The following is a 12,356-nucleotide window of genomic DNA, read 5'->3' as shown; positions in this document are numbered from 1 at the left end:
GGGTCCTCAGGCCAACACTCTATCCACTGAGCCGAACTGGCTAGGGCAATTCACTGTTATTTTTAACCAATTTTAGCGAATAGGCCCATATGTTGGGAAAAAACACTGTAGTAATTTCACTGACATAAATATTACATACCCACAACTGTAGCCTACATACATAAATCCAAGAGTCACTGCTCCTAAACAATGTTTGGTGACTGATTAGCACGTGACCATTCAGCATTGCACGCAGTAATTAATCCTGTTGTCTCGTGGGACGGCTTTCCGCAGCGGTTTTAACAGGTGCGGCCAGTGTTCCCAAGTGCGCTGGCCAAGCCAGGTTGTGTGCATTTGTTTACTTGCGGTGATTGATGAATGCGTACATTTACTAACCCTACTCAGTATAAATTTAAAATCACTAAAATACATATGAAAACCTTTTCTGTACAATTAAACTTTTCATGCACAATTAGTTTTAATTACACAAATGTGTCTACATAAATAAAAACAGGTAAACTGGTGAATATTTTTAACATAAGCATTTGAAAAAACCTACTTTATTATACAACCAACTTTCAGGTTTAACAGACACCCCCTCGCTCAAATTAATCCATTATATCGAGGTTTTACTGTACAAATCAATAAGACAATCTAATAAAAAATTATAAAAAACTGGGAAAGATACTTCACAAAATGGACAATAATTATAGGAAGTTATGTTTATATCAGTAAAATGGAAAATAAAATAATAATGAGATACCACTTCACCAAAATACATAAAAATTTTGCCAATTTAAGTTTGGTAAGAAGGTTTTCAATCCTGAGCATTGGCTTCAAACATTTTATAAAACATTTTGGCATTATCAACTAAATTTGAACATACAGCCTGAAAATATCTAGCAGAAATGCGTTAGTGTATGTAAGAATTTGCATGTACAAGAATATTTGTAACATTTCACAATAGCCACAAATTAGTAACCACACAAATATCAATTTACACCAAATAATAAATCAGTGAAACACTACACAATAGCAAAAGTGTGAAACTGTAACTACATGTCAATAGATAAATGAGTCCAATTTGGATTAAATAACACAAACATAAGCAATTATTTACTGCGTTATTCTATTTATGTAAAGTTTAAAACAGAAAAACTGATGATATACAATGTTAGAAACCAAAATACATATAAGCTTTGGAGAAGAGAGAGAGGAATGTTTGGGAGGACATGGGGATGTTTGGGAAGATGTTCCATCCAGTTTAGAATAAAGAAAAATTCAAACAAATGTAAACGTTCTTCAGAGTTAATGATGGATAAATTTACAGTGCATAGCTAATATGGAATAATATCCACTCATTTCAAACACTATGATACTGAGATAAGGCACTGAACTGCAACATAGGAAAAGATGTAAAATGTTTGTTTGTTTTACATAATACCTCGCCCTCCTCCCCTAAAAAAAGTTTAAAATCATTACTCCTTCTCAAAGCACTTTGGGATAAATAAAGGTAACTTCTTTCTTTACCTCAAGTAGCTTCTGCTGGTTCTTGAACTTCAGAATATGCAGATGAGAATGTAAAATGTTCCAGGCCTGGGAGAGCAAGAGAGACTGAATGAAGAGGCCTCCTCAGGTTGGCAGGTTCAACAAGAGAGGAAACTCAGGCGGCTGGTCTGCAGGGCGCACACCTGTAGCCAGAATCCTAAATGTTTCTTCCTTCTCATGGGTCAGTCTGGTATTCCGCCCAGGCAGTCTCAACAACACTTAATCTCTCAAGGTCCCCAGCATGAGAATAGTGGGTGGAACCTACTTCCAAGGACAGGGGAGGAGAATATGAGGAGCCTCTAATTGCCCTGATTATCCTTTAAATCATCTACTCCAATCACCTCCTCTGAGCGACTTGAGTCAAGGAAATATGGTTCCTTGTTTTCAGTAAATTGTTTATGTGAGATAAATGAATGCCCTTTCTGCCAAAAAAGTTCCCCACTCTTTATTTAACCTGGGAAAATGGTCTGTGTTGCAGCACAATTATAATATTCTATAACGTTCTGCAATTTAAAATACTTTAAAACCTCCTTTTATTTATTGGATTTTATTTTTTTTCAATTTTATTTTTTTTTTATAAATATGTTTTTATTGATTTCAAAGAGAAAGGGAGAGAGAGATTAAAACATCAATGATAAGAGAATCATTGATTGGCTGCCTCCTGCATATCCCCTACTAAGGATCAAGCCAGCAACCAGGGCATTGCCCTGACCTGAAATGGAACCATGACCTCCTGGTTCATAGGTCGATGCTTAACCACTGGCTATTTATCAGATTTTAAAACCCTGGACGAAACATAGACCCAACAAAGAATCTGATCTCAGCGGTGCCCTGATGGTTGATTCTTACAATATGGTAGAAATAAAACCTTTGTTCACAGAATGATTATCAGAATTCCCAGGTGAGGTCCCATTTCATTTCAGTGGCGATCCTGGTGGTTTCTCTCATGCATTATTAAGAGGAGAAAGCAAATTGCAGAAAACATATATAACACAATAATATTTATATCAAATAAACTTCTATAGATAAATACATACATGCACTTTCATGTAGGCGAGTACAAATATGCAGTGTACTCTCGCCAGATGCTGATTTATGCCAATGGGCATCACTGCTTGAAGACTGAATGGAGGAGGGGAGAGTGAAGTCTATTCAGTCTGGCTCTCCCTTCTTGGAGCTCTGTGGTTTGGTACTAGCAGTGTTCCTTCACCACCAAATACTGCAGCTACAGCTCTCTCTTCCCTCTGGTAACCACTTTCCCCCCAACCATGAGCCTTACCAATGACAGAGAACCTGCTAGAATAGAAGAGCCAAGCCTGAGCCCCGAGTGATTTAGAAGGACCCCATGTCTGTAGAGCAGCAGACAAGAAACTCCCCACATCAATTTCCCATGGCTGTGTGATCATAACCATGATGATGGTGTTGAAGGAGAAATAAGAGGGGGGGCATTGGCCCGGCTGGTGTGGCTCAGTAGTTGAGTTTTGACTTATGAACCAGGTGGTCATGATTCGATTCCTGGTCAGGACACATGCCCAGGTTGTGGGCCCAGTCCCCAGTGTGGGCATGCAGGAGGCAGCCAGTCAATAATTCTCTCTCATCATTGATGTTTCTATCTCTCTCTCCTGGTCTCTATGAAATCAATAAAAATATTTTTTTTAAAAGAGTGGGCCATTGCATATTCACTATGAAATGTACATCTATAATAATAAAAGCATAATATGCTAATTAGACCTATGACCTTCCAGATAAAGCTGGGGCTGTGAGGGAAGCCCAGGTCCCGGGTGCCAGAGGGAAGCTGGTGCCAGCAGCCAGGGAAAGAAAGGCCCACTCTTGCATGAATTTCTGGCATCAGGCCTCTAGTAGAGAAATAAATAATTTAAATAGAGACTAACGGTGATCTCCATGCTGACCTAAGTGAGAATCATTCAATACAAATGAATCAAGTTTTAAACATACTCTGTGGATTACTGTTGTGAGAAAATGGAAGAGAGGAAAGAAATTAGCATGTGCACGTGTATAGGCAGCAATTCACCTGTAATTCACAAGAGCAAGGCTCATGGCCTGAGTCCCTCCAAAGAGAAGGAAGGCAGAAAATGGATCAGTAAAGGAAAGCACCCATGTATCTTTGAACCCGTATGTCTCCATTTCCCAGGTCACAGAGCCACAGAATCAGAGCTCAGTGACAAGCAAAGGAATGAATGAAAAGACAGGGCCAATGGGACATGGGAGACATTCTGCCTTTTTCCCCTTTTCCCATGAACACCATCTCATACAAAGAAGAGATCTTAAAATAAGACCTGTTATAGGTCTGATTTTATGTCTTGTTTTTTGTTTAAATTGACTACTTTTACCATTGGCATCCACCAGTATTGGCCTGGGCCAGTGGTCGGCAAACTCATTAGTCAACAGAGCCAAATATCAAACAGTACAATGATTGAAATTTCTTTTGAGAGACAAATTTTTTTAAACTTAAACTTTTTCAAACTCCATTTCAAAATAGAATCAACCAGGCTGTGGTATTTTGTGGAAGAGCCACACTCAATGGGCCAAAGAGCCATATGTGGCTCGCAAGCCACAGTTTGCTGACCATAGGCCTGGACCATTTGCTGCTGGGTCCTCCACATCTTGGGGAGTGAAATGGGCCAAGAGCGCCGAAAGTTTGAATTTTGTCAGAGCACCCCTATCTGTCTGGTCTCCCAGGGGCTGTAGCTGTTCTGCATCACCAACAATTTTTCTTGGTACTATTTCAAATTGGTTTCAATGCCTTGTGACTCTAAATAGTGCCTCCTAGTGGCAGGCTTCCCAGTGAGGATGGATTAAATTGCCTGAGAGACTGCAACACTGTGTGTGTGTGGGGGGCGGGGGGGGGGGGGGGGGGGGGGGGGGTTGTTGCCAGCCTGCCGATCAATTCAGCAGAGAAACCTAGATGGTTCTTCCTGGGACTGCCAAGCTCTGTCTTAGGATGCAGAGAGAGCAGAACCAGAAAACCACATTCTAAACTGTTCTCTAAAGAACCCTACCATGCTTTTTATCTTCGACTGTTGAAGAACAAGTTCTAAAAAACACAACCGTTAGATACTTTTTCGTGATTTTAAAGTATGACATGATGATCATTAAAACACGAGGAAATAAAGGTTTGTGTAAGAAAATAAACATTGCCCATAAACCTAACACCCAGATAAATACACTGTTTATGCATTAACATATTTATTTTGGTCTTTCATCTATCTCATCTGTTTCTCTCTGCATAAATTTAGAGCTGCTGCTAATGCCTAAGATATAAGCTGTGACTGTTTAAAGAAACCATCCTTTCTTTCTTCTCTATTTCCACCTCAGCCGTTCATATGTGTGTCTGTATAGGCTTCTGACTTTTTCACTACTGCTGCTACAGTTGCCTTTTTATCACTCTTTTACATCTGCCCCACACCTTGCTATTATTTCTTTACTTAAGTTTTGAAATCTTTCTCAAAATCCTTACAAAAGCATGTAATTTGAAAATAGATCAACCCCACTTTCAAACACTCTTCTCCCTGGCCTTCCTATTTGGTCCTAGTTCTGGTGAAATAATTCCCAGTTTAAGGTCACATTAAGCCTCCAGGTAGCATTCCGTTCAGATTCCAGGGATCTCTGGTCCTTGTGCAGGAATTTGGGGCTGCCCATGACACTACCCCATCACAGTTCTCACACCTTGACTAACCTTGTTTTACAAATACTCCTCCCTCACCTTCTTTCTCAACATATAACCAGATCTGTATCAAGAATCACTCTGAATTCATCTCTTCCTATCCTTAAATATCAACCTCATTTCAACTCTGCTCATGTCACTCTTGAATTACAACAAAAGCCTCCTTCTGGAATAGCTTCCTGCTGGCCCAAACCTTCTCTCATATAGCCTCCACATGGCTCTTTCAAAACACAACTTGGCTCCATCCTCATTGCCTCTGGAACCTATAACTCCATCCTTTAGAATCCCCAATAACTAACTCACACTCTCTCTCTCTCTCTCTCTCTCTCTCTCTCTCTCTCTCTCTCTCTCTCTCTCTCTCTCTCTCTCTCGCTTTCTTCCAACCTGCATCCCTTAGGTGCCCAAGGAGCATATAGAAGCAGTGGTTCTCAAAATGTGGTGACCAGACCAGCAGCAGCAGCATCCTTAAGAACAAGAACAGGTAAAAGATGAAAATGTCCAGCCCCCACTGAAACCTCTGGTGGGGGGATCTAGAACTTTATGTTTACAAACCTTATGGAATGCTACCAACATAGTACAATTGGATGAAGTTTGTTTATATATTTTAAGAGGAAAAACTCTCCAATATATACTATTATATGAGGGGGGGAAGCAAAACTAATCTATAGGGGTAACAGTTAGGAAAGTGATTCACTTGGGACACAGAGGGAATTAATTGGAAGTGAAAATTAAAGAACATGCTTCATAAATATCAGTCATTATTATCTCATTTAATTTCCATTAATATCATTGAATTTCATTTAATTCTGCAGGTTTGGCAGCATCTCCACTCTCATTCTCTATCCTGTTGTACCACTATTGGTAACTAATAGTTAGCCAGTTACTAATTTGCTTGCTTTCTGTCATTCCTCATTAATATGCAAACCCCATGAGGGCAAGAACTTAGCCTCTTTTTGTTAATCATTCTATTCCCATCCCTAGAGAAATGCTTCACATACAGTGGATTCCCAATAAGTATTTATTGACTATGTGAATGAACAAATATAATATCCACCCTTTCATGGCTGAAAGCTGTAAGTTAACAACTCATGGCTGTGAAGTGGCCCCTCCCTCCACCTTCCCCATAAGCCACCTCTCTGCCTGAATGTGACTAGTGGCAGGGATCCCATTACTCAGTAAAACAGTCTATCTGATGATTGGTAGTTCTGAGTTTTAGGCAGTTCTTTCTTCTCCTGAACTAACGGCTCTCTCCCATTGCAAAATTACAGAGTCTCTGAATTGAAAGGGACCTCGGGTAGAGATCCCCATGCCTGAGCACCCAGCGGTTGCTGGGTTGCCTGAGTTGTCATGCTGGAGGCAGCACTTAATTCAGATGAGAAGTGACACCTACGTTCTGATGCCTCAGCTGCCTGCAAAGGGCTAGTGACAACTTCCATTACACAGAAGGCTGAGCCAGGTGGCCTAGAAAAACTCCCACTTCGCAAACCCCATCTACCTAATTAGATTAGCTCTGCAGAGGGAGCTGGGTCCCTTCCTCTGTGTCAAGTCCCAAATCTGCTTTAAAGTGTGCTGCTTCCGTACTGCAGTCCTTTGAGAAAGAGGTGAAGTTGGGGACCAATGGAGCAGCAGGAGCTGAGTGACAGGAAGGACAAAGACAAGGGGACTTGGGAAAATAAATATTGAAATGTACCCACTTTCATATTTAGTGAAAGGTATTTGTTTAAGGTACTGATATATGGGAATTGGTCAACCTCATTAAGTTCACAGTTTGGAGATTTGGGAGAAAAAAATCTCCTCATCCCATCTTGCAGAATGCTCAGATGTTTGACTTCAGAAAACCTTTAAGTGAAACTGTTATTATTAACGTTCATCACCCTTGTCTTCTTTCTCTTCCTGGTTCTAGGAGTTAGATGCCAGGAGTTGGAAATGTATTCCCCTATGTCCTTGAGACCTGAATTAGAAAAAGAACTACAGGGCTGTCGATGAGAAGTAAGAGCAGCTAAGGAGCTTTGAGACAATTAAGGGAAAGGCTGGGTTTATTTCAAAGTCTTTTTCACTGATGATACAACGCTGACATTCAAATTGTATTTCATCAACAATTCATCTGAGTCAAATGCTCACACCTGAATTTGTGTGTTTATGTATATGTGAGTTGTGACAACTACAAATCAAGAAACAATGCAGGAGAACGATCCAATTTTGAGTTCAGAATAGAAATGATACACCCTAGTTGAGCATTACGTTTCACATAAAAAGAAATGGAATACACTAATGTCACTATATTTTTAATCCTTCAGTTAAGACATAGGATGTGACAGTGATACATACTTTTTGAAATGGAGAAAAGTCTTAGAAAATGTGGGTCTTATATGAATGCCATAGACTTCATCACAGAAGTCTATGATATGGCCCTCAGTGAACACAAAGAGCTTCTGTATGTCCCATCTGTTACTTCCAATGAGCAAATGTTTTCTTTAGTCATATGCAAGGTTTGGGGGGGGAGTAGGGGGAGGCACAGAGATTTACACATAAATCAAATAGGAACTTGCATTATGTTAGAGGAGAAATTATGTTTTCTAGTTTACCATGGGATGTGGTCTACAGCGATAGAGTCATTGTGAACGACCATAGAGAAATTGGACTAGAGCAGTGGTAGGCAAACCCATTAGTCAACAGAGCCAAATATCAACAGTACAACAATGGAAATTTCTTTTGAGAGCCAATTTTTTTAAAACTTAAAACTTCTTCTAATACCACTTCTTCAAAATAGATTTGCCCAGGTCTTGATATTTTGTGGAAGAGTCACACTCAAGGGGCCAAAGAGCCACATGTGGCTCATGAGCCGTGGTTTGCCAACCACTGGACTAGAGCATCCCAAGGGGAGAGATTATATATTACCATTAACTGGTAGCTGATGATTCATGTAAATTTAGAGAATCAATGTAATGTCAGTAATTAAAAAGGAAAAAAAATGGAAGGTGTCCTGAGGGATGTGTGAGTTACATGGGAAGAGGAAGCATTCCTATGATGGGACAGGATGTTAGAGGAACCTGGAGCTAAAGGGACATGAGATGCCTGTGTGAAGAGGACCTTAAGTGTCAGTGTGAAGCATCAAGCCTAGATATAGGAGGTGCTGTAGGAAGCACTTTGGGGCTTTGGAGCAAAAAGGCATAAGAAACGCCTTGTGTTAGGAAGGTCACTGTTAACAGTATTTACAGAGAACAGTTTCCAGTTCCTCATTCTGTTTCTTCCAGGTGAGGTAAGGGCCTCTTGGAAGAGGTGGCATTGGGGTGATATTGTGGTAGAGAGAAGAGAAGATGAAGATGAGAGTGCAGAGGGCAGAGACAAGTAGGGCAAGAAATTTCTAGTCTTTCTGACGATTCGTGATTTGAGCATCTTTTCATGTCTATTGGCCACCTGTCTGACCTCTTTGGAGAAGTGACTGTTCAGGTCCTATCCATGTTTTAATTGGACTGTTTGTGTACTTGGCGTAGAATTGTATGAGTTCTTTATAAATTTTGGATATTAACCCCTTATCAGATAGATCATTGGGGAAAATCTTCTTCCACTCAGTAGGTTGCCTTTCATTTTACTGATGGGTTCCTTTGCTGTGCAAAATTATTTTAGTTTGATGTAGTCCCATTAGTTTATTTTTTTCTTTTGTTTCTCTTGTCTGAGGAGATATATCAGAAAAAAATATTGCTAAAAGTCTGAGATTTTACAACCTATGTTTTCTTCTAGGAGTTTTAAGTTTTCTTCTAAGAGTTTTAAGTCTTACATTTAAGTAACAGATATCTAGTCTCCAACTTCTTCCATAGTTTTTTAGTCAAGCCTGGTCTGATCCCATAACACGCATGCTAGGGCTCAAAGAAGATTCAAATGGGAACAATTGCACCCTAGACAAAAGCGACCTGGAGGGTCTCAGTCCTCAGCCCACTCAGGAACCTTTACTCCAGTTCCAAGCAAGAATCCCTCACCTCACCCTTTCCTTAAGTTTTTTAGATGGGGGATAAAAGAATGTTTTAGAATACAAATAAACCCTACCTTGGAATTCTATCAATAATGGCATTTTATCTTTAATTCACATAAAAGCATAATCCCCCACACAAAGGAGTTGCTAATTACTATGGTCCTGTGTTGGGCCACCACCCCTTTCAAAGACTGTGGAAGTGGATACTTTCCTGAAAAAAGAAATAAAGATGTAGGAAAGGGTCATTGGAAAGGAAAGGGAAAAAAAAAAAGTAGAATATATTGCCCAGCCTGCATGGCTCAGTGGTTGAGTGTTGACCTATGAACCAGGTGGTCAAAGTTCAATTCTTGGTCAGGACACATACCTAGGTTGTGGGTTCAAGCCCCGGCGTGGAGTGTGCAGGAGGCAGCCAATCAATAATTCTCTCTCATCATTGATGTTTCTATCTCTCTCTCTCCCTCTCCCTCTCCCTTCCTCTCAGACATCAATAAAAATATATTTCTATAAAAGCAGAACACAAAGTCAGAGGGCTGTTAACTTTTCCATTCAGACTAGCATCAATCCTCTATTTCCATTTTTGAAAAATAAGGTTCCTCAAAACTTAAAGAAACTACACAACACAAGGTCTTCTCTCTTCAGGATAAAAGGTCAAGTTTATCTTCTTGCAATTATGCATAGCAAGTCATTAATGAGGAGATATCACACACCTACTCATGCTGTACTAATGGATTATCCTCTATTGATGCCATGTCATCCAGGCATATTATCTTTCATTTTTATTCATGGACAAAAATTAAGCATTCATCCTTTCTTGGAATTGGAACACCTTTTAACATGAGAAATGCATTGTTTAAAGGAAATATTTTTATGGTTAATCGAAAGTGAAAGATACATGGAAGGAGCACAATATGAGAATAGAATATGTGTATTGAAACTCCTTCTTTGACCTTGTGTGTCACATGATCAAAGTCCTGTTGACATTTCTGTCTTGGAATCTTCACACACAGAATGGTAGCCACAATCTCATGTGACTCACATCACTGTGGCAAGAGATTTCATGGAAAGAATTTTCATGGTCACCTAGTAAAGAAGGTTAGATATCTCTGACCCTCTGTACACACTAATGAGGCTCTTAAAACTGTGTATAAAATAAAAAAGAAGGCAAAGATGCCTGGAATCTCACAAGTTAAATACTCCATGTGGATAAATTATCTAATGAAAACTTGCCACAGTCAAGTTTGGAAAACTCAAATAATATAGAAAAATAAAAGTAGTACTTTGGCCAGCTGCTCAGTCAGTTGGAGCATCATCCTGTACACCAAAAGGCTGGGGGTTTGATTCCAGGTCAGGGCATGTACAGGAGGCAACTGATAGATGTTTCTCTCACACATCAATATTACCCTCTCTCGAAAGAAAGAAAGAAAGAAAGAAAGAAAGAAAGAAAGAAAGAAAGAAAGAAAGAAAGAAAGAAAGAAAAAAAGAAAATTAGTGAAACAGTGACTTTCCAGCATCTCAAATCCCTTAGTCCAAAGAAACCAAGCTCATATAATACCTTCAAGGCTATTTTTATGTGTGTATCAGAGTATTCTTGTTTATGAATATACAAATAATTGTTCATATTTACACAACAGATAATAGTGTGCATGTTTAATAACATATATTAGAGATCTTTCTATAACAGCCTATACATACCAGGGGGCAGACGCTCAATGCAGGAGCTTCCCCCAGGTGGTCAGTGCGCTCACACAGTGGGAGTACCACTTAGTTGACCAGGATGAGCAGTGCTCCCACAGCAGACAATCCCCACAGGCCATGCCCCCTACCAGTGCATGAATCCCATGCACCAGGCCTCTAGTTTTGGTATAAGAAAAAAGATAGGACTCCAACTTTAAAATATACTACTGAAATAATCAGAAAATTCAGAACTTTTAGGAAAAAAAATAATGATGATATTTTTATGCAAGTACAATGGTTTTCTATTTACATAAATTGGTGGGCATGCATGTAAAAGTATGTCTATGTATTTACTTCAGCAGAATTATAAAGCTTTCTTTATATAAATCCTTTCTGTTCTTTGTATACCAAAGCATTATTTATATATTTGACTGCTAAATCCATAACTTGTGTTTACTTTCTCTACCGGCTTTTGCTCACACTTAGGAGTTTTTTTTTTTAACAAAATGCTTTCTTTAGCATTTATGTGGACAATATATTCTTTTCTCTTATGACATATTAATAGGGTGAACTATACTTAGTTGTATCTTCACCAGAATAGAGTTGCAAATCATAGAAACCAATGCCACAGTTTTAAGAAAGTGTTAAAATCAGGAGTCCAGTCTAGGTTGGTCTCCAGACACTCCCAGAACAATTGTGCAGAACTGACCCTCCAAAGCAGCTGCTACCTTAGGCATCCCAGGGAGCAGGAGAATCAGGACATCTCTGAGCCTGTTGCTGCTTTCCAGATTACACTCGGGAAGCTCCTGAGGTTGTGAACATACATTGCATTCCCGGTGCCTTGAGGAAGTCACCATTTAAGCTGAAGTATGAATAAGAGACCACTCCCTTCACAATTGTTGATCTTACCAGCTAAAAGCGTTAGTCATGCTGTGTCTCTTCCATGAGGAACATGTAATGTGTACACATATGCACATTGGCTGTTCAGCCTCTTCAATGCAGACAAGCTCACTCAGAGGAAGCTGGCATACAACTTGAATGAACAACCTATCATATCTGCTATTATTCTAATGGTGAGCCACACTTGCATATTTGGATCATGGTGTATTGCATTTATAAAAATACTGAATTATATTTCTATATGTAATTGTATAAAGCATTACTATTCATAAATAAAGTTGGTCTATACCTTCCCATAATTGTTATTCTCTTTATAAATTTTTAAGTCTAGCCGAGACCGGTTTGGCTCAATAGATAGAGCGTCGGCTTGGGGACTGAAGGGCCCGGGTTCGATTCCGGTCAAGGGCATGTACCTTGGTTGCGGGCATATCCCCAGTAGGGGGTGTGCAAGAGGCAGCTGATCGATGACTCTCTCTCATTGATGTTTCTAACTCTCTATCTCTCTCCCTTCCTCTCTGTACAAAATCAATAAAATATATTTTTTAAATAAATTTTTAAGTCTAGTTAAAATAATTTTGACAGTACCCCCTAATACGGATG

This window comes from Pipistrellus kuhlii, unplaced genomic scaffold (assembly GCF_014108245.1).
Source record: "Pipistrellus kuhlii isolate mPipKuh1 unplaced genomic scaffold, mPipKuh1.p scaffold_m20_p_11, whole genome shotgun sequence".
Taxonomy (NCBI): Eukaryota; Metazoa; Chordata; class Mammalia; order Chiroptera; family Vespertilionidae; genus Pipistrellus; species Pipistrellus kuhlii.
This window is presented reverse-complemented; position numbering follows the sequence as displayed.